We start from the raw sequence: 21,679 nt of genomic DNA on the forward strand, positions 1-21,679 counted from the left end.
TCTGTAGTTTGACAGCTGACATGGGTTGAGGTTAGATTTTTTGAGAAGTGGTCTGATTACTGCAAATTTGAATGATTTAGTAACGTAGCCAATATTTAAGGATTAGTTTATTAAATTTAGTAAAGGTTCAATTACTTCAGGTAGAATTTCTTTAAGAAAGTGTGTGGGCAGTGAATCTAGTAAGCACTGGAGGACTTTGAGCGCAACATCAGATATGCAATTTCTGGCTCTTGGATAGGTGTAAAAGATTCAAAAGTCATTTTTGGCTTGGTTGTTCTTGGTTGTACCTAAGTAGTTGCCCGATGTCATATTAATGCTCTTAACGTTATCTCTAATGTGCTTTATTTTCTCATTGTAGAAATTCATGAACTCTTTACTACTATGGTGGTGATGTAATCTGAGCATTGGTGTCAATCTTATTCTTAGTTAGATGGGCAATTGTACTAAAAAGAAATCTAGGATTATTTTTTTCTTTTTCTATTAGGTTTGAGAGATAAGCTGTTCGAGCGGTAATAAGTGCTTTTCTAAACTTGAGAAGGTTCTCCTTCCATGCAAGCCGGAAGACTACAAGCTTAGTGTGGCGCCATTTACGTTCAATTTTTTATTTAAAATGTGAAAGTGTTTTGATTTAAATTGCAAATGTGGTCATTATACCAAGGTACCAATTTTTTGTCCCTAATTTTTTTATTCTTAAGTGGGGCAACATCATTAAGTGTGCAGCAGAATACTGATTCTAAGCATTCAGTTATTTGATGAAGTTCTGTGGCGTTTGAGGGCATCCTAGTCACAAATAGTATGTCTGGGAGACTGCCAATGTCATGTTATGGCCCCACCCCCTCCTCAAACGTCTTGGTTTGTGTGTTCATCCGTGTTGCCATGTCCTCTCGTGTTGTCCACCTGTTCTGCATTATGTGTAATCGTCTTTAATGTATATACATCCCCTGTGTCGTAGTGTGTTTGTTGATGTTTAAGGTGTACAGAGCATGTGGGTTGTTTTATGTATCATTCGTGTGTGTAATAAACGTCTGGTTAATCGTGCCTCTTCCCCGCATCCTGTTTACCTCGAGACGTTACAGAAACACCAACCGAAGAAGGATGCCTGGGAAGGGTAGGAAGAAGGGGAGGAAGGGGAGTAGACACACTTCCCCAGCTCGTGCATGCAATTCCCCCGTGTTCTTGGCTACCCTGCTGACTCCCACAATACGGGAATGTGGTCCTGGGACGGAAGTGGAGGAGTCACAAGGGACTGCGTCCGACTACCATGACTGGTATAATGATTTCCAGTCCTCGGAGTTGTGTGCAGCAGAATACTGATTCTAAGCATTCAGTTATTTGACCAAGTTCTGTAGGGTCTGAGGGCATCCTAGTCGCAAATGATATGTCTGGTAGATTGCCAATAAAACCAGGTGCAGTGGCTGATGTGATTGTGCGTACATAGTTCAAATGAAATTAAGGAATGGTCTGAGATGGAGTAGTATAACTACATCTACACCATACCTCAGTACTAAGTCAGGCATATGTCCACCAGAGTGTATGGGTTCTGTTATACATTGGGTAAAACGAACTGATTCTAATATAGAACTAAAGGCCCATCAGAGGGTCTTGGCCACTATCAAAGTGAATATTGTTGAAATCACCAACAAAAGTGTAAAGGGAAATCTGCAAATTCCTTAATAAATTCTGAGTAGCGTCCTGGTGGCCTGTAGATGCCAATTACTGGAAGAGGCTGGGTGGGCTTTTTATCACTGGCTACATGATTTATGCTAGTAAAAATCATTTCAAAGGCTTTCTGGTTTATGCTTAATGTATCAATAGAAATAACTGCAATGTCACCTCCACGGCTAGTTAGACGAGGGTGGTGTACATAGCTGTAGCCAGAAGGACACGCTGCATTTAAAGCTATGTACTCGTTTGGCTTGATCCAGGTTTCTGTTAGGAAAAGTACATTACATCTATGATCTGTTAGTATTTCAGTTATCATGAGCATTTTAGATGCTGATGATCTAACAGTTAGTAAACCCAGCTTTAGATAAAAGGAGTTTTCTGTGAATCAGTTACTTTAATACTAATTATGTTATTAAGAGCATACTACAGCATCGGACATCGCCTTCGCTAATTGACACACCTCTTCAATATTATTTTCAGTAATCTCTGACTGACGAAGGCGTATATCGTTAGCTCCTACGTGAATAACTATCTTAGAAAACCCATGCTTGCCTAAAACCTTAACACTACCTGCAACATCCGGCGCCCTGGCACCTGCTATACAGCTAACTGTTGCTGCTGGTCTCCCTAAAGGCCTGCTAATTTCACGTGTCGCAAAATAAAGTCCCCTATAACCAGAGCACTTCTAGCGCTTGAGTCTTCTCCGTCAGACTAGCAATTCAACTACACTTCTCACAGATAAAACTATCGCTAACGACGAAGAATAAACATGTTGCAAAAAGCAAAATGTTAACGTTACTTACGTTTCTGGTAGTTCCTTAGATGTAGTTTGTGATGATAAAGTAGTTTTCGATGGAAGTTGCCACCATACCTGGTATGGTATTAATCCACAAAATAGCACATCAAATCGAATTATTTGGCTAGTACAGGGTTATGCAATATTCCCTCAACTCAGCAAAATGCAACAGCTTGAATTCCTTAACTGATTAATAATTTAAAAAAAAATCTTTCCTAACTATAAAAATATAGCTTACCCATTAGAAAGATTAAACATCCAGTGTGTGTACCCTGGCAGTTTAATGTAAAAGGCAGCTCCGACTGGAATACGTTTAAGCGGTCTCGGGCGCCATCTGGTGGCGACTTGGAGTCATTATCACGCTCTCATTTCTTTTATATGGCGGGACAAGTGTTTTGTTATCCTACCTATCGAGCAGTCCTACCTAGATTTAATGCACTTATGTACATTAGTATTCGTCCAGGCTTCTGGTGTTTATTTTGGATGTATATATTATAATTAGGCTACTGTGGACATTTTCTATTTTGTAAAGCTACAGCACCTGTACTTCACACACGTGTAATAATCAGATCTAGAACGTTGCCAGCCCTATTAATATTAGGTTTATAGTATAATAGTTTAATTAAACAGACAAAGCGTTAATCACAATCATTTGCATGATGATTAATCTTGAACCAAAAATCTCACCGGGAGCTGTAGTTCTCTTTCCAGACACACACCCAATAAAACTGTGCTTGATCATTTCTTGTTGATAGCCACTGACTATAGGATCAATAGAATAGTACAACCAAATAATCTTTATTGTTTTGCTTTACTGTAATACAATTTAGAATTGCGATGTTACCCTTTTAAGAAGAACTGAACACACTGTGATAAGAGCAACTGGATGTAGCTTTATTGACATGCTGGTCAAGGACTCACATCTAATATGTTTAAAATACATTAATTGAGGCCAAATGCAGCATAAAAACTTTTTTAATTTATACAGAACCAAAACAATCAACATTAAAATATATAAAATATATAATGTATAAAAATATGGGTATTGTTAAAAAAAAATTAAAAAAAAAACTAATCCTAACCCTAAACCAGTAGCACAGACGTGTGTCCCAATTTGTCTGGGACAGCAAGAGAGAGGGAGAAAGATAGATAGATAGATAGATAGATAGATAGATAGATAGATAGATAGATAGATAGATAGATAGATAGATAGATAGATAGATAGATAGATAGATAGATAGATAGATAGATAGAGAGAGAGATAGAGAGAGAGAGAGAGAGAGAGAGAGAGAGAGAGAGAGAGAGAGAGCTACTTGAAAAGAAATGTGAGCTATGTCCTATTTTCCTTTCTTTACTGCAACACTGTCATGGGACCCAATGTTAATGCCTTTCTTTTGTTCCACTTTCCCACTGTTCACTTTACTATGTTATGAGATGCTATGAAAGGAAAAATAAAACATGCCACAACTACTGTACGCATAATAAAGCACAAATAGAACATGAAAGTCCAAGCTATTGTGATCTTTGGCGTCCAAGAGCTCGTCTGCGACTGCCTCTTGCCGTAGTTGTGACAAGTCACCACAAGAGGTCTCTGTTAAAGCAAACATACAAAAAAGACAGGTCTTCTGTGACCTACGGCATTAATTCTGCTTACTCCAGATACAAAAACAAGTATACAATTTTGCAAAAGGTGCAGTCTTGTATGTGAGATTTGTTTATAGATCTGGGAAATGTCAAAGTATATGTATCCATACCCTGCCTGTTCAGACACAGAACAAATGTGTAAATATAATAGATAAATGCATTTGTTATAATAATTTTAACAGAATTCAATACATATATTTTGCATAATTGATGAGAGAAACATTATCAAATAAAACCAAGACAAACAGCTGGAAAAGAATCGCGAGGATCCCTTTTTTAAGTGCACACTGTTCAAGTTCAAGTTTGGTTTATTCGTCACATACATAGTCATACACAGTATAACTGTTTGCACAGACAGCAGTGCAAGCCACTGCTAACCAGACTGGATCTGCTTCTCCAGAAAATTGGTTATTTCAGTGATCAGTAACATATAATTTTCTAATTTAAGGCATATGTTTTGAACAGTTTGCATACTTTTAGGGCACGCACACTGGCTTTGAAAATTACGTGAACTGGCTTTGATGTGGTATGAATGAACAAACAGAAATAAAATGGATCATTAACAATGCATTGGTCAAGGAATGTGCAGTCATGCAACCCGCAGTCCCTCGCTCGCCCTTGGCCAAAACTAGTCGAGGAATAGCAAACCCATTCCTGATACGGTAGGCTTGGACAAAACTCCAGTTGTTTCTGCACAGTCCGAGTTCGCTACGTCTCAGCGCCACCGAACCAGAGACAGTAAATCCCCTGGCACTGCAGGTACACGGGCATCTCGTCGTTCACGGAAAAAGCAGGATGTGGTTACTTTACAAGTTTTATCACACTAGGTTCTTGTCCGTTATCACACTTTGGGCTCTTAACACTTCTTTTTATGCTCACGGTTTATCTGAAAACCATTTCCTTTTTTCCCACCTACACTTCTTTCTTAAAGCCGTGCTTTACGGTACTTCACTCCTTTAGTTCACAGTCGTAATTGTAAGCGATACATCTAAAAACTTTTGTCAAGACCTCTGAACGAACATGGACATGGCTCATCCGTTTTGAACAGGTAAGCAATTCAGTAATGCTTAACTAATTCATGCTATACTTTATATTAGTATAAGTTACTAAAAAGGCTGACGTGTATCTAGTTATTTATTTAGCTAATGGTTGAAATAATTTATCATGCACTGTATGATTTAACTCAGTAGGGCTTAGCGTCAATTAATTTTTAGGTCTAGATAAAACATACATCTTAACAAATGATCATTACATATTATGTACATTATGTACGTATCTATTCTTTTTGCGAGCTAGGAAAGGATATTATCTTTATTCTGATTATTTTTGATCAATATCAAATATGACCATTGTGTTTTAGAGTACGTGAAACATTTTGATTGACTGAAACTCGATGGCTATTCTTATTCTCATGGCTAGCTATACAGAAAAACTTGAACTTCGAAGTAGGTAATTCTATTTCCTTAAATGAATCATTAAATGATGTAACATCTATTTGTTCTGGTAAAGAAGATACCATCATGATGATCTTTTTATGCTCACGGTTTACAATTCTATTTTATGTATCTCCGTAGGTTCACACGATCACGAGTTCCTTGTTCCTGATAACATTGTATGGTGTTATACATGTTGGCAACCTCTGTATGATGAGCTGATGAACAAAATAAACCCGAGTTACAATTTTTTTCAGTTTTAAAGGCCACTAAAGTCTTTTGCAGCTCCTCTTCATAAAAGATCCCATCTATATTTTCCCCATCAAAATCCCGTAATTTGTATACAGGAGGGTCTCTCCTTAGACATTCAGAAACAGTAAAATATTCATCCATAAAGTGATTCATCCTGCTCGTGCCCTTTCTCAAAATGTCTTTTTAATCGTGACATTCTGATGGTATCACCGACTCTAAACTTCAATCTTAGTTTTTCCACCTTTTTCAGTTGAAACAACCCATACACCTTGTTCAAACACCGTGAAGGAATTTCCTTCGTTCACTTCAACGGCTTTCATTTGAATGCTTCTGTGAAAGCTGTTGTTATAAGCATGAACCAAGTCTTGTACCACATCGATGTATTTTCTCGTATTGATAGCTGTGAAGTATCTCCACATTCTGGTTTTCAACATCCTGTTGAACCGTTCACACACTGATGCTTTTTGTCCCGTCCCAGTAGCAAATTGATTGACGTTGTTTTTTTCATTAATGTTTTGAAACTTTTATTAAAAAATTCTTTCCCTTCATCAGTCTGAAGTTTTTTAGGAACTCTGCCTTCTTTTAGAATTGAAACAAAGGCTTTGGTAACCTCAGCACCTGTCTTGTTTTTCATCATGCATACCCAAGCATACTTGGAAAGTATATCTATACACGTTAGCATAAATTTCATGTTCCCGTTATGTTGGTCATGTCCACCAAATCGGCCTGCCATTGTTCATCTGTGTTTTTTTACAATGACTCTGTTTCTTTTAAATTTCACAGAGATTGGTTTATGTAGCATGTATGCATCCTGAGCTGCTAACCAGTTTTTGATTTCCTTATCATCAATCTGTTTACCGATTTCATCCACCACGGACCTTTGCAGACTCTTGACCCCTCCATAGGATCCTGGGTTTGAAGGAGTGTAGTAAATATTTTTCAGCAGACGTTCAGTCATGGCGAAATGATTGAAACACAATGAAAAGAGTGCTAGATTGGATTATGGTTTTATTAGCATCTTTTTGGCAAAAGAGGTTATGTTTACGTTACATTCAATTAAAAATGAAAGCATGCAATCAAAGGTTTTATATACATCAACCTTTTCATCGTTACTTAGTTTCAAAACACATACATCTATTACATATGTGAATATATATATAATATATGCCCGTTTTTACATTCATCGGGTTTTCAAACATATGTGAAATAACATGACATATATATATATATATACATATACATATGTGTAAAGGATAACATGTATTATTGGCTTCCGATACTAGAGAACTCCACTGACTAGACTCACATACTACACACATCAGCTTTTCCAAATTATATGCGGATTTGATATTATCGATTTATGGTTCTGACTCTATTTTCAAGGGTTTTACAGAACAGCGTGATCAACTTCGTCCTCAGCACTCTTTTTTTTTTCTCGGTTAAAGGACCAGCGCTGGTGTCCATGCAGATTCCCATTTGGCTCAAGCACCAGGGTTCAGGCTTGTGTGCAGCTTCCAGTAGTATTCGACATCGCCGTGTACCTGCTCCCCGCACGCTATCGTTTTCATTGTTCAGGTTTTCATGCAGCTTCCAGTAGTCCATGACGTCGTCATGTACCTGCTCCATGCACATGCTATCGTTTTTTTCATTCAGGTTTTCGTGCAGCTTCCAGTAGTCCACAACGGCGTCTTGTACCTGCTCCCCGCACACGCTATTGTTTTTTACTATGAACTCTTTGAGAGTGGATTTGATATTCTGTTCTTCCTGCAGGTCGGTTACCACTACCTCAGCGATTGCCTGAATCTTGCTAGAGGATGGAGGTATCTGAATGCCGCACAGCTTCAAAGCTCTGGCTAGAGTATGTATGAACCACGGCTTGAACAGTTTATTGTATCAGCTTAGGTGTGTTGAGGCTGAAATAGGATTCATCCGGATCGTACAGGCATGTGTGCTGACGCTGACTAGGATGGTCAATAGCACAGCCGTGACAGTTTTCTCTCATATCTTCATCAATATTTCTATACATCAGATTCCTGATCACAGCTCGAACGACGACTGCTAGCACCGGTGGGTTGATGCACCCATCGGTTTCGTTGTTATTCATGTTTTCACTAAAGCTTGTTTCAGAGGGTCCGCTCTCACTGTCATTCACACCTGCAAGAGCCACTTTATTGTCATGAGTTCATTGTTGGAGTATAAAATATCGGACCTGTTTCTAGACTCATCGTTTCAAGCTGTAATATTTCGGCGGGTCCATGCCCCCCCTATGCATATTAGATGGGCGGGGGTGTGTGAGGTGGGGTTAGGAAATGTTTCTCTTTGTCTGTTGTTCGTAGGTAGTTGGCTAGGCAGAAGGAATCGTGGGTCTGACCAGGTGGGACCACAGACAAGTTCAAGTTCAAGTTCGGTTTATTCGTCACATACATAGTCATACACAGTATAACACGCAGTGAAATGGTGGAGAGTGCTCTGTCCAAACTGAGGAAGAGAACCAGGGGTGCATAGAGAAAAAAATATATATACAGATAAATATATATATTCTATGTATGTACAAAAATATATTAACAATGTATGTACAATATATGTATATTATGATTATATACACAATGTACAATGTACAATGACAGCACAAGGGACCTTGCATCAATAGATTAAAAATTGCTTCACCAGAGCACTAAAGAATCAAGTTCATTTACGTTCATTTGCGTTTTTATTACATTTTGCTGTTACTTCAACCCAACCCTGCTGGAAGCAGCTTTTGTGCATTGCCAATGGGGGGAGCCTTGCAATGCCATCCATGGTTGAGCACTTGTTCACCAACCTCTGACATTCAGAACTCTAAGGATTGGAGACACCATTCTTTTACTTTGGGAGGAGAAATTTTGAATGAATGCAATTTTAAATATAATCAGTAAATTAGTCAGCCTGTGATATTGCTGTTTCTGTCCTTTTCTATCCACCTGTTTCCTGTAGGATGACTAAAGAAAGTTTCGTTCCTAGAGCTTCCTAAGTTCAACACTGTTTAGTCAATACACAATTCAATTCAATAGAAATAAAGATCCAGACTTTGAAATAATTGAAGAGAACTGCTGGCCCTGTCTTTATTCTGAGCTCAATGTTACAAATGAGGCATTGACAGGAGAATGTCTAATAGTCTCAGGTGGGCACATCTTTTATACATTTTCTTCAAGGACCCTTACATAACCATTTTTATTTTTTCATAATACTTGTCCAGGTTCCAATATTGTTCTCCAAACCATACATTATTCAGTGTTTGCAAATTGATATTCAATACTTACACCAACCGGTTCTTGGTACCATTATGTTCTACCTGAACTACTTTTTTTTTTTTTAAAGGCGATCCTATTCTATATCACCGGATGCCCATATTGGTTCTTCCGGTGATGTCCATATTGTTTCTACCAGTGTATTTTTCCGCTTAAGATATCTTTATTACCTCATTTCCCCTCTTTCATGACTTTTGTCATGAACCCATTATAGTCAGCGTTTTTGTTTGCAATCTATCGATATATTTTTTTGATAGTGTTTTAATAGTTTGTTTATATACTTAATATAACTCAATTGGTTAATTGACTATCCCCAACCTTTCATTCCTTCTTACCTATACGTTGTGTCCAAGGTGGCTATCTCTGCCAGCAGAGACCCTATCTAATCATCATCAGGCATGGGGCAGGATAGTTGAGTTGTTCCTTCTACTAAGATATTACACTTCATAATTTTACTAATACTGTGAGTAACTGTAACCTATTGATATGAACTACTGTATGTGAGCTCACTAATACATTCCTAACCATCTAGGAAGTCAGGAAGGTTCTCTTGCTGTGCTGATTCGGTACACTGGATGATTAGACATAATGTATAAAGCAAAGTAAAAGAAAACAACAAAAGTAACTGGGAAATGCGAGATAAGTAGGAACAAAAAACAACATTGGATAAAATAAAATAAAAACATAAACCGCCATCAAGTAGGAGCTGAATTTATATCCTTACCCAGCAAGACAAGACAGTATTACCATCGCTCTAATTTAGAACGAAATCTACTGCATCACCATGAATGGTCATGCTAAACATTTTATCCAGCCTCTACCTTAAACAAAAATGACCTAATGTCAATCAAATAGAAGAAGACTAAAACAAAGAAAGTCATCATGTAGTCAAACAGTAAAGAAATGATAACAAAACAAAAAACAAGAAAAAATAAATAAAACCATAAAAGCAAAAAAGCCATCATGTAGCCTCCATGCTCCTCCTCATTTCCCCGAATATCAAATACACAAATTTAAAGACATAATTTATGCTGAGGCCTAGAGAGGTCTTTCCTCTATGAAACCAGTTTATTCCGGACCATCCACACTTTTCTGATACAATATCATTTTATTACCTCAAGAGGGCCCCCAGTACAAATGTAGAAATGTGTCTACATATTTGATCTTTTTATTAACCACTGCTCCTCTAACACACATAGACACATATTTCTTATTGTTTAATTTCTTTCTACTGGACAAATTTGTAACTTGCTATGTTTTTCTCAGAACGACGACTGGTTTCCAAAGTTCTGTCCAGGCAACGAGCAGCTTTTACCTTCTCCTTACCGTCATTACTTGGTCTTAACCATCAATATTTGCTCCTTTTCTCACTCACATCCATATCACCCACTCTCTCTGACCTGTCAACATCCTCATACTTTCCGAATGAACCAGAGTGAACAGGAAATAAAAAGTATAGAACGAAATCTAAAAACATTAACGTTGTCTGAATATGACCGAGACCATTGATGAACACTGCATGAATGTGTGACTATTTAACTTTCCAGGAAACTTAGACATGATAAGCTAAAGTCAGTAGTAATGGTTGATTGATTTCGCATTTACAAACTGACCCATTCTCACCAAAAATGTCTGTTTCCACTTAACACAATTACTGACACTTTTAAGTAAAATATTTATTTCTACAACTACAGTTTCAGCGCGAAAGGCCGTATTGACGTTAAGGTTGCCTTTTCCTGCAAATCAAGCGTTAGATAGTCAGTAATAGTGAGTGTTATAATAAAAAGTGAATCATTAGCAGATGAGAACACTGATGCATCCTAACACAGCTGGTGAGTGGAATATTTAAATGTATTACCTCGATATAAAGGGGGGGGGGGCTAATTTGAGCATATCTGAATATCTGGGGGGGATGTGTCTCTCACAATATGGATTGTGACTACAGTCTTGCCTAACATTCATTTTTGCAGACTTGCCCCTCAATTAAACGATACACAAAATCAGCTAGCTAGCAAGATATAGAGTTAACCTAGCTAGCTAATTCTGGTTCATACTGGGTCATTTGACATACAGCTGGTCATAACGACATAGCTACAAGTTTATCCTTCGGTCATACAGTTTGATGCATTAATGACATTTACCATCTCCAGTTAACATTTTACTTCACGTTTTGGCATTTTTACCACAGGTTTTTACCATAGCGTTTGTGTACTCAAAGTTTCGTTGAATAGTTAGCTAGCTGGCTAGCCTAGCTAGCGCTAGACCAAAGGCAGTGATCTAACAGAAAGAAACAAAGCAGAACAAAAATGGATTTTCACATGAATCATTGAAAAATAATTAATCATATTGGTGACCCTTGTTAATAAAAGGGGACAGAATAGCCTCGCCATTACTGGAATTTTCTATGTTTACATTGTGTTTTAGTGCCATTTCTGACGATTTTGTATCATGGCAAGTTTTAGCCACCTACCGTTAGCTAACTGAAGGCTAATCGGTTAATGTAGTTATAACAGGAGGAAAGCAGCATAGGCTAGGGTGAAATTTAGGTTACCTTCACATTACGATATATTAATTAGTTAACGTTAGTTTAGTTTGTTTAAGATAAATAAATAATACGATTAGTTTAATTTTAAGTAATTAACATGTCACTGGCCAAATGAACACAGAAGTATCAAGAAGACGTGGGCGAAGTAATGTTAGCTTTATTACTGGCTTGGCCCACAATGTGAGGAGGGTCGAACTGCTGGCGTGTGGTTCAGTTTAACATCAATATTAACGAAAAGGTAACCAGTATTCTGGTTATTCGATGTATCCTGTTTTGTCGAAATGTCATTTTACTTTTTATGTTATGGTTAAGCACAACATCGAAAAGAACTACGCGGGTCCACCAGAAACCTGACCTGATGGTGATTGATGTACCTGTGTGTTAACGCGTGGTTGCACCGCTCCGTAGGTAATAGAAATCGACCGAACACTGGCGCTTTATGTGGACATTTAAGCCCTGCCCTTGAGAGAAAGCAAGATATTTATAACTTGGCTATAGAGCAAAACATCCGTAACCCAGTCCCGTAAGTAGCATATTTTAATCACGATAAAACGAGACAGTCGTGTGTATATTTATGGCATTTGGCGGAGGCTATTATCGAGAACGACTTACAAAAGTTCTGTTGTCGTTTACTCATAGAATGAAAACATTCTAGCCAGTATAGTAGGTTAGATACCAATGAACTAGAATACAGTATATTAGCATACAGTAGAATACAGTATATTAATGTGATGCCTAGAAGTGCAAAATACATATAATCTCTCTCAGACAACAATCGGTGCAATAAACAATAAGCACTAGAGCTTCCTTTAGTCAGCATCAGTGCAAAAAACAATACCCTATAATAAGTACTAGAGTTTCAGTTAGTCAGCATAGGAGCATGGAAAGTGTTCATTTAAATATTCCACAAATAGATGGGTCTTCAGTCTGCGTTTGAAGATTGCAAGGGACTCTGCTGTCCAGAGAGCAAGCGGACATTTGTTCCACCATCTAGGATACAGGACAGAGAATAGTCTCCATGCTTCTCTTCCATGAGACTTGAAGCATGGTGTTTCAAGGCGAGCCGTACTTGAGGTTCGAAGTACTCGAGGTACAGATCAGGCTTTTACCATTGACATCATGTATTGAGGGACTGGTCCATTTTTGGCTTTGTAGGTTAACATTAAGTTTGTAAATCTGATGCAGGCAGCTACTGGAAGCCAGTGAAGGGAGCGCAGCAATGGAGTAATGTGTGAACCTTTGAAGACTGAAGACCAGTCATGCTGCTGCATTCTGGACAAGTTGTAGAGGTCTGATGGCTCTTAGAGCAAGACCACCTAAATGCTGTCACCTAAATGAGAAACCACAGCCAGGAGTCTGTAGGTGGGTGCACATTCCTGCAACCAACAACTACATCTGTTTTTTTCATACGATTAACTGAAAATGCATCATGGATCGTTGAAACCCCATCTCTGTATTAACAGGCCTCTTTCATTCTCTCTCATTCTGTCTCTGTGTCTCTCTCAGCCTGTATCTCTCTTCTTTTTGGTCTCTCTCTCTCCTCACCGGTGGGCTTACGTGCTGTCTTCTAGCTCCCTGTCCTTCTCCTCTCTCATTTACTACTGATGGATTAAAAGAACTTAGTCATTATGGCAGATACTTATACACAGCCATATTATCACTCCACTGAAAGAAAATGGCACAACTCTACCTGGCTGGGGACTGGAGTTTTCCCCCAGTTTATCATTTTGCTTTTCTTGGGGTTTTTCCTGGGTTCCCGCTGCTCCACTGAGGACAAACCACAAAGCCATTCAGTCAGCATTTTGTAGCTAAATGGGAATGGGTGGACAGAGAAGTATGTGGGCACGGGTTGATGGTACGAGCTCACCTCGACTGCTGTCTGAGAGAAGCCACCCCAGGAAGGGCAGAGAGATCCAGCTCGGACGGGACGTCCATCACGTCTGAGAGCTTTTGGCCCAGCATGTCAAACCGCTTAATGTGGAGGATGAGAATACTGTTCCAAGAGGAAAAGTGACTTAAGGACTGGAAGTGTGTGTGAGTGGAGGAGGGTGTGTGTGTTGGACTGGTTTAAAACTCATTCTTTAAGGTCATCTACGTCAGAAGAGACTCACTGTGGCAGTGTGAAAAACTCCACCTCTTCAGTTGCCTTGCAGCCTACTTCACACACAAAAACGCTCAAGTAGTGTTGGCTGAAAAAAGAAAGAGACCCTTTCATTGAGAGTGATAAAATCAAAATGGCAGCATGTCATAACTGTATTCTCTCCTTTACAACAGGGTAATGAAGCGTTATCCAAAGAGGGTGTGTGACGTGACAGACCTTAAAGTAAGTGTGTAGACTGTCGGTCATAGTAGGGCTCAGATTAACAGAGAGGTAGTTGTAGACATCCACTCTGCAGCTCTGCTGTCCACAGCTTTCACAAAATGGAGAACAGAAATATTAAAACATTTGCACAGAAATAACTTGCTGCATCCCTTATACAGTGTGTGAGTTATCACATGCTAATATGCTTGTGTATGTTTTACTAGTAGATAACATCTTATCTAATGTGGAGCATCAAAACAGTAAACATGTACACTAATGCAAAGCCAGCAGAGCACGTAGAATGCTCAGTCCATGTCAGTTATGTTTTCCCAAACTCACACACTCTGGGATTTGAAAGTTATGTGATGAATAGAAGCTGAACTGGTGAGCATTTTAAATGTTCACATTTAAGTTATGTATGTTATGAAACTTTCATGAACACTTTAAACAGATGTCCGGAGAAAGCGCCTGCTCTCGGTGAGAAAATGTACACTTTAAACAAACACGTTAAGACTGGTTAAGACCAGTCCATTAACACAAATGAGATATGGAACAGTGATACATAATTACCTGGTGCATGTGAGCACAGACTTGATATGAAACTCAAAAGTTTTCCGCAGGGCAGATGTAAGAGAAGAAAGAGGCCCCGAGCCTCTCTTCCTCCTCTTTCAGCTGCAGTAACTCAGGAACTCATGGGCATCCTTTGGAGGACAGCACAGGAGAACATCAGAGGAGGCTTTGCTCCTGGACTTCAACAGCAGTGAAAAAACAAAGGTGCCTGTGTTCAGTTCCTGCAGGGTACTGCGTGAGGTTCTGAGGTGTTCTGAATGGCTGAGGGGGCCGTTTAACTGGACATGATCATAATCTTCTTCAAATGCAGGGCAGCGGGCTGAAACACACTCAAGCAGGGCTCCCAGGAGCTGAACCTTCTGCTTTGTGCTCCGACTGGTGAGGCGGGCCTGCTGCAGATCTGCAAAACATCTACACCCAGCAACAGGGAGACCAAGTGGTTTATATCTCTGACCTTCACAGCACCTCCTTAAGCACTCATGATTAAACTGTTCATTTAGACCCATGTGAAGCCTCTGGTTCTGAACGGACATGTGTGCTGGTGTGTGTAGACATGCCTGGAAGAGCAGGATGTTCAAATATATGGCACAGAAATCCAACCGGAGGGCTCTCGATTGGAAGAATGTGGTTGGACCAAATCCATATAAGAGTCTGAAAGTGTGTGAGTAAAGCGCACTTTTGCGGCAATTAAAGTGTGTAAGGCTCACTCTAGCAATGATGAAAGTGTGTAAAGTGCACTCTAGTGACGATGGTGCGCATAGCTTTAGCAGGCCCGTCCAGAGCGCTCTGTATTTGTCCATGACGTCTGCAGTGTGGATCAGCGCTCAAGGAACAGCTCACATCACACCTAACCTCAGCAGAAAACACCAGACTCCACATGCTGATTGCCTTGCGAAAGCACAGACTGCCTGCATGATCCCAGCAATGTTCCTCTTTAGGACTTTGGGAGCAAGTCCCTCCTACCACACAGTAAGTCCAGTGCTCCCAAATTATATAATCATTTCTGCATTAACCTTTGAGTTTTAATTGGGTTTTTCAGCAAAACATATTTACTGAGCTTTTGCTGAAATTTAGGATATTCTATTAGTCATATAATGCTAATGTTCTTCTTGCTGTCCTGGTTGCCATGCTGGTTGCCATGCTGGTTGCCATGCTGGTTGCTGTTCTTCTTGCTGTCCTGGGTGCCATGCTGGTTGCCATGCTGGTTGCTCTTCTTGTTGCCATGCTGTTGGCCGTTCTTGTTGCCATGCTGGTTGCTTTTCTTGTTGCCATGCTTGGCGCTGTTCTTGTTGCTGTGCTGGTTGCTGTGCTGGTCGATGTGCTGGTTGCCATTCCTGTTGCCGTGCTGGTTGCCGTTGTTGTTGCTGTCCTGGTTGGAGTGCTGGTTGCCGTGCTGGTTGTGGTTCTGCAGAACTGAGTCTTTGCTCCTCCATTTCCTGTACCATGTAGGTATGCTCAGAGATTGCCCTGTATGCACTCTCAACATCATTTGGTCTTTGCAGCCTTACAGCTACTTCCAATTCATTCCTCATGATTGGTGTTGTGTATTTTGAATACGCTATGTCTGCTTTTTCCCTGGCAATTTTCTTCATTTCCTGCAACAAAATGCTGTTGGTTGTCTCAGAGAGGAGTGTATCGTAGTGCTGCTTGTAGCTGTTCCATTCACAATTGCATTTAAAGCAAACCTAAAGGCAAAATGAGTCGTGAGTAACACCACAGCTGCTTAAGAGGTACCATAGAAACAATCCACCAGCCATGAGGATCAAGCCATACGTCTACATTTTCTCTTTCATGAGCATAATTTCTTTCTCTGTTTATAAACAGTATAATTACAGGAGGTAAAAGCAGATACAGTACTCCATTTACATGTACACCAGGTTTGCAGGAGCAATGAAATTCCATTTCAAAGATGCTCTGGAGGATGTAGAAACTATGAAGATGAGAAAAGCGTTGGCAGCCGTTGAGAGGAGGCTGAATAGTTTCTGTGGTACATGAGGTTACTTCACTCAATTCACTCAGTTCAACTTCAGATGAAGAAAAATTGTGAGAATAAGTTGATGTCCAGCTGCCCAAAAGCCCTGCATCCCGTCTTTAACTTGTGTGATCGCTTTAGAGGTGTCAGCAGTCCAAACAGAGTCTGATTCCAAAGGCGAATCCCTCGGAATGCTTCAATTATGGTATGTATCATGAGGAGGACATTGGGTATCCACAGGTTCCTCTTGGAAATATTTCCAACCACATCAGCAAGTTTCAGTATAAGTAACTTATGTTAGAGACTTATTGTTAATTTCATATTGATGTGTAAAATTTCTTTTTGTTTTCAGTACCTATGAAAGATTGTGTCTGTTTTCTTGATTTTTTTTTACCAAGTTTATTTTTCTGTATGTGATGTTATTAATTCCATTCTTTTCTAGGCTTATTTACATTTCCATTCACGATATTTAGCAGATGTTTTTATCCAGAGTGACTTACAAAAGTGCTTTATCATTTACTCAAGGAATGAATACATCCTAGCCAGTGCAGTAAGTTAGAGTCCAAGATACCATTGAACTAGAATACTGTTGAAATACAGGGATCAGTGCTGATGCCTAGAAGTGCAAAATACTCTATAACAGATATCGATAAGTTCGGTAAACAATACTCTATAATAAGTACCAGAGGTTCAGTTACTCAACATAGGTGTAGGATCAGTGCTCATTTAAATATTCCACAAATAGATGGGTCTTCAGTCTGCGTTTGAAGACCATAAGGGACTCTACTGTCCAGACAGTAAGCAGACATTTGTTCCACCATCTAGGATCCAAGATAGAGAATACTCTCGATACTTGTCTTCCATGAGACTTGAAGCATGGTGTTTCAAGCCAAGCCATACTTGAGGTTCGACGTACTCAAGGTACAGATCGGGCTTTTAACATTGACATCAAATATTGAGGGACATTTTTGGCTTTGTAGGCAAACATTCAGGTTTTAATCTGATGTGTGCAGCTATTGGAAGCCAATAAAGGGAGACCAGTCGAGACCAGTCTTGCTGATGTGTTTTGGACAAATTGTAGAGGTCTGATGTCTCGGAGGAAGACCAGCAAGTAGCGAGTTGCAGTAGTCTAGCCTTGAGATTACAAGAGACTGCACAAGCACCTGGGTAGCTTCCTGTGAGAGAACGGGCCGAATCCTTCGTATGTTACAAAGGAGAAATCTGCAAGACCGTGTTAGATTAGAGAAGAATGTCAAAGGCTGCTGAAAGGACTAGAAGAATCAAAACACATGACAGTTTGGCAGCTTTAGCAGCAAATTTTTCCGTCACTGCTATGAGGGCCGTTTCTGTAGAATGTGCCGGTTTGTAGCCAGACCGATTGATCACTTTATGCAAGTGCATGTACAACCAATGTTTCAGGAACTGCTTAAATATTAGGTTTCATACCTCAAATGTTAATCAAAATGAAGATTTTGAGGAAAATAAGTTTAATATGTAACTTTTCTCTGAAATATACCACCACTTTACTGGATATTATTGTTACTGACTTGTTCACAAACAGTAAATGTCATTCTTTGCAGTACAAATCTTTGTAAACTTTGCAGAGAATTAATTTATTATGATTATTCTTTATGTCTTTGGTTTGGCCTTTTTTGGGGCAAATATTGTTTGAAACTGGATGTTTGACAAATCACATTATTTTTTTTTACACACAAAAGGGTCTCTATACGAAAAAAAAGTTGATAGTCATATAAGGGTTCTTTTGAAGAAAGATGCGCCCATCTACCAGTACCCATCTATCAGCTACTTACTCGGCTGCTGCTAAAAATAGGGATTTCAAATATTTTTTGAACTATTGACTTATTTTCCCAATAACCAAAATGTCAGTGCAGCATTCTAGAAATGTCACAATGCATATGACATCACAACAGCTTTGACGTCACTACAAGTATATAAAGGTGAGCGCAAGCATTTATATGTCATTTCACTTGACAGATTTCAGCAGTTATAAAGTTGGAAGACAATAGAGTGAATTAAACCTAATCGTAGGTCAACTTTCCAGAACAAGGTACGGTTGAATAAGTCAATTTTGTAATTACAGAAGGCTATTTTCCATCTAATTGTATGTGTATGTATCTGTCTGTCTGTCTAAATGTCCGCTTAGCTACTATAGCTAGAGCTTTTCTAATTTTATGATGAACGGTCTGTCTGCTGTAGTTTTATATAGTTATGGAATGCATTGACGTTCCACCTGTTTCTCACACAAGGCTTTATGTCAAGCATAAGCGACTGCTTTTTATGCTATTTAGATTTTGCTGTTTTAAAGGTACAAGACAAGTAATATAAGTGATTAAACCAAATTTCATCACCATACCCGCCCTTTCTCGTCTGCCCACAATTGGTGACGTATTTCGATGTGGTACGTCCACGCTGCAGGTGCGTATAACGTTCCTAAGTGCGGGCAGTTTGAGACGAACAGCTCTACTTAGCAGAGAAGAGTCGATCCACAGTAGCGCCCCTCTCTCTGCGTCTACCTCTGTTCACTCACTAGAGAGAATCTGCTTAATATAAACAATTTAATTTGATAATTTTGACCATTAACACTTTGTGCGCTGTGTGAGTGAAAACAATGTATGTATTCTGTGCTTTCTAACTTTCACAGCAGTTGTCGGTTATGTGTTGATTCTGTCAGATGCCCTCACGGTTATAAAATCATTTTAGCGGTGCCGAGCCACAGGTTGAATATTTGGAAGTGACTGTTGGTTAACACGTAAGCTAGTGTTAATGGGTGCGTTTCAGTCGCTGTCATACTCGTCCCGTTGTCTGAAACGGAAAAAAATATATGTAATAGAATTATCAAAAAAAAAAAAGGACTTATTACTTGAAGCAGTGAAGCGAAAACGGGTTTTATGTTATGAGCAAATTTTTTGGCCCTTAACTCAAAAGAGAGTTCCATTTGAGAGTTCCAAAGTCTAGAGTTTAACAGTACCTTGTTAATGGCTATAAATGAACAGTTTAAATGCGTAAAAAGAGCAGCTGACCTGTTGCTTGCCATATGGGCTAGTTAGCTCACCTTCATATGTACCGCTAACCTGACTGGTTACTTATCTTAGTTTGCCTTCTCCAACAGTCACCATTACGTGGGGTCAGATATTTGTTAGCTAATAAGTTACTTCCATATACCCACCAACACATTCTACAGGTCAACACATTCCTGCTGCCCCTTTTGTGTATGTGTCATGACTGTTTACTTAATGATGTTTAAGTTGTTTGTGACCTAATTATTAACCACTAATAAAATCAGTTTAAACCATTCATAAACTTTTTGTATTCAATGCAGTAAGATTTAGCCTTTGGAACTAATGGTTTAGGGATATGCATACCCAGCTGCTTGCCTGTTGAAATTTGCCTGTAAAGGTGTGCTGCCATTCTGATTGCTTTCTTGCCTGTTTTCTGTCCTCCATGAGTGTTGGTCTGCATACTGACAGTCTTTCTGAACTGACTGCCATTCACATGTATAACTGTCTGCCTTCTGATCCTCAAGCCTGCCTGCTTACATGTTAGATTGCTGTCTGTCCACCAAACTGTAAAAATGATTTATGCTTTTGACTTCATATCGCCTTTTCAGAACAAAGTATTCCAGGAGAGTCCTAAGAAAACTTGGACCAGGACAAATGGAGAAACAGAAGCGTCTTTTTGGCAGGAAGATGTAAGGCCTTTGCACTACAATGTTAAAAAATCTTAGAATAACAATATTAATTTAAAATGATTCTTATTTATATAGCATATTCCTTATAGAACCCAAAATCTCAAGGTGCTTTACACTGCAATGAACGAACAGTATTCAGTAATAAAACATTGATCAAATAAAACAGTTAAAAGTCACAAAATATAAATGTAGAAAATGAAATTAATTGAAACAGAATTTAAATTAAACCGGCTAAACAAGCTGAACAATTAGATCAAGCTAAACAAGCCACTCTTTAATCTGTATTAAACACCAATAGAGCTTGCACTCTAAATACTTTCTGGACTATTCCAAAGTATCGGAACGATGAAACATGAAACAGATGAAACATGTTTCATCAGCCTTGTTATTTTAAAAGATTAGGAAGTAATGTTAAAGGAATTAGTCTTATTTTCCTTATAATGTGCTAAAGTAGAATAAAATAATTTTGATTGTATTGTGCAATTAACAAAATACAACATGGACCTGAGCTCTATGAGTGATTCATCCATTAAATAGAGAATAAGAATAACAATCTATAAACTTAGACACAAGCTCTCTCAAAATAATTTGATCATGGATTTTAGTTCAGGCTGTTGATGTTTGAAGAATAACAAACGAACAACATTTCCTTATATATTTTTGTTGTTTCCATAGTAAAATTCCTTCACCTCCAAAAGTGGCACGGGCTTCTTCAGTATTTAAAAAGGTGAGTTTAAAATGGCCAAATTTGTTTTTCATCAGAAAATCGAATTGTTGCTAATAAGTGAGATGTCAGCACAGTTGTTATCCTGATATTTAATTTCTTTTTATTCAACCTCTTCTATGGTTCTCAAAACAAGAGCAAGTCAAAAAGCACAAGACAAGACGAGAATAAACCTGTGAGGAATGACAGCAAAATGCTCCTTGATAGAGCCAAAAAAATCATCCCAGACTTGGAGAAGCTCGATATTGCACCAATCTTGACCCATTTTGTGATGGATCTGACTAATGAGTATGCCATTTTTAAACCTTTTCTTCTTCTTCTTCTTCTTCTTCTTCTTCTTCTTCTTCTTCTTCTTCTTCTTCTTCTTCTTCTTCTTCTTCTTCTTCTTCTTCTTCTTCTTCTTCTTCTTCTTCTTCTTCTTCTTCTTCTTCTTCTTCTTCTTCTTCTTCTTCTTCTTCTTCTTCTTCTTCTGCTTTTTCAATTTATCATTTTTATTTTTGGTATACTTTTGAATGTATGAGATTTTTAGAATAAATATTAATTGTAGTTCTAAAGAATGCTTTTATTCACATTCTTTTAGGCAGTGGACATCTATCCGGAAAGCAATCCCTAGTCCAGTAAGTCATACTACATTGCTTACACATCAACATATTTTAAATGGGATTCATATTAATTCTAAACCAAACAACCAAAACCATTTTGGAGCAATTTTCAATGTTCGCCTTTCTATGTTATCTCTCCTTTCTTTCACAGGAGACAAAGGTCATGATCTCTCATATG

Source organism: Electrophorus electricus, unplaced genomic scaffold (genome assembly GCF_041902795.1).
Source record: "Electrophorus electricus isolate QZ-2024a unplaced genomic scaffold, ASM4190279v1 Scaffold33, whole genome shotgun sequence".
In the NCBI taxonomy this organism is placed as follows: domain Eukaryota; kingdom Metazoa; phylum Chordata; class Actinopteri; order Gymnotiformes; family Gymnotidae; genus Electrophorus; species Electrophorus electricus.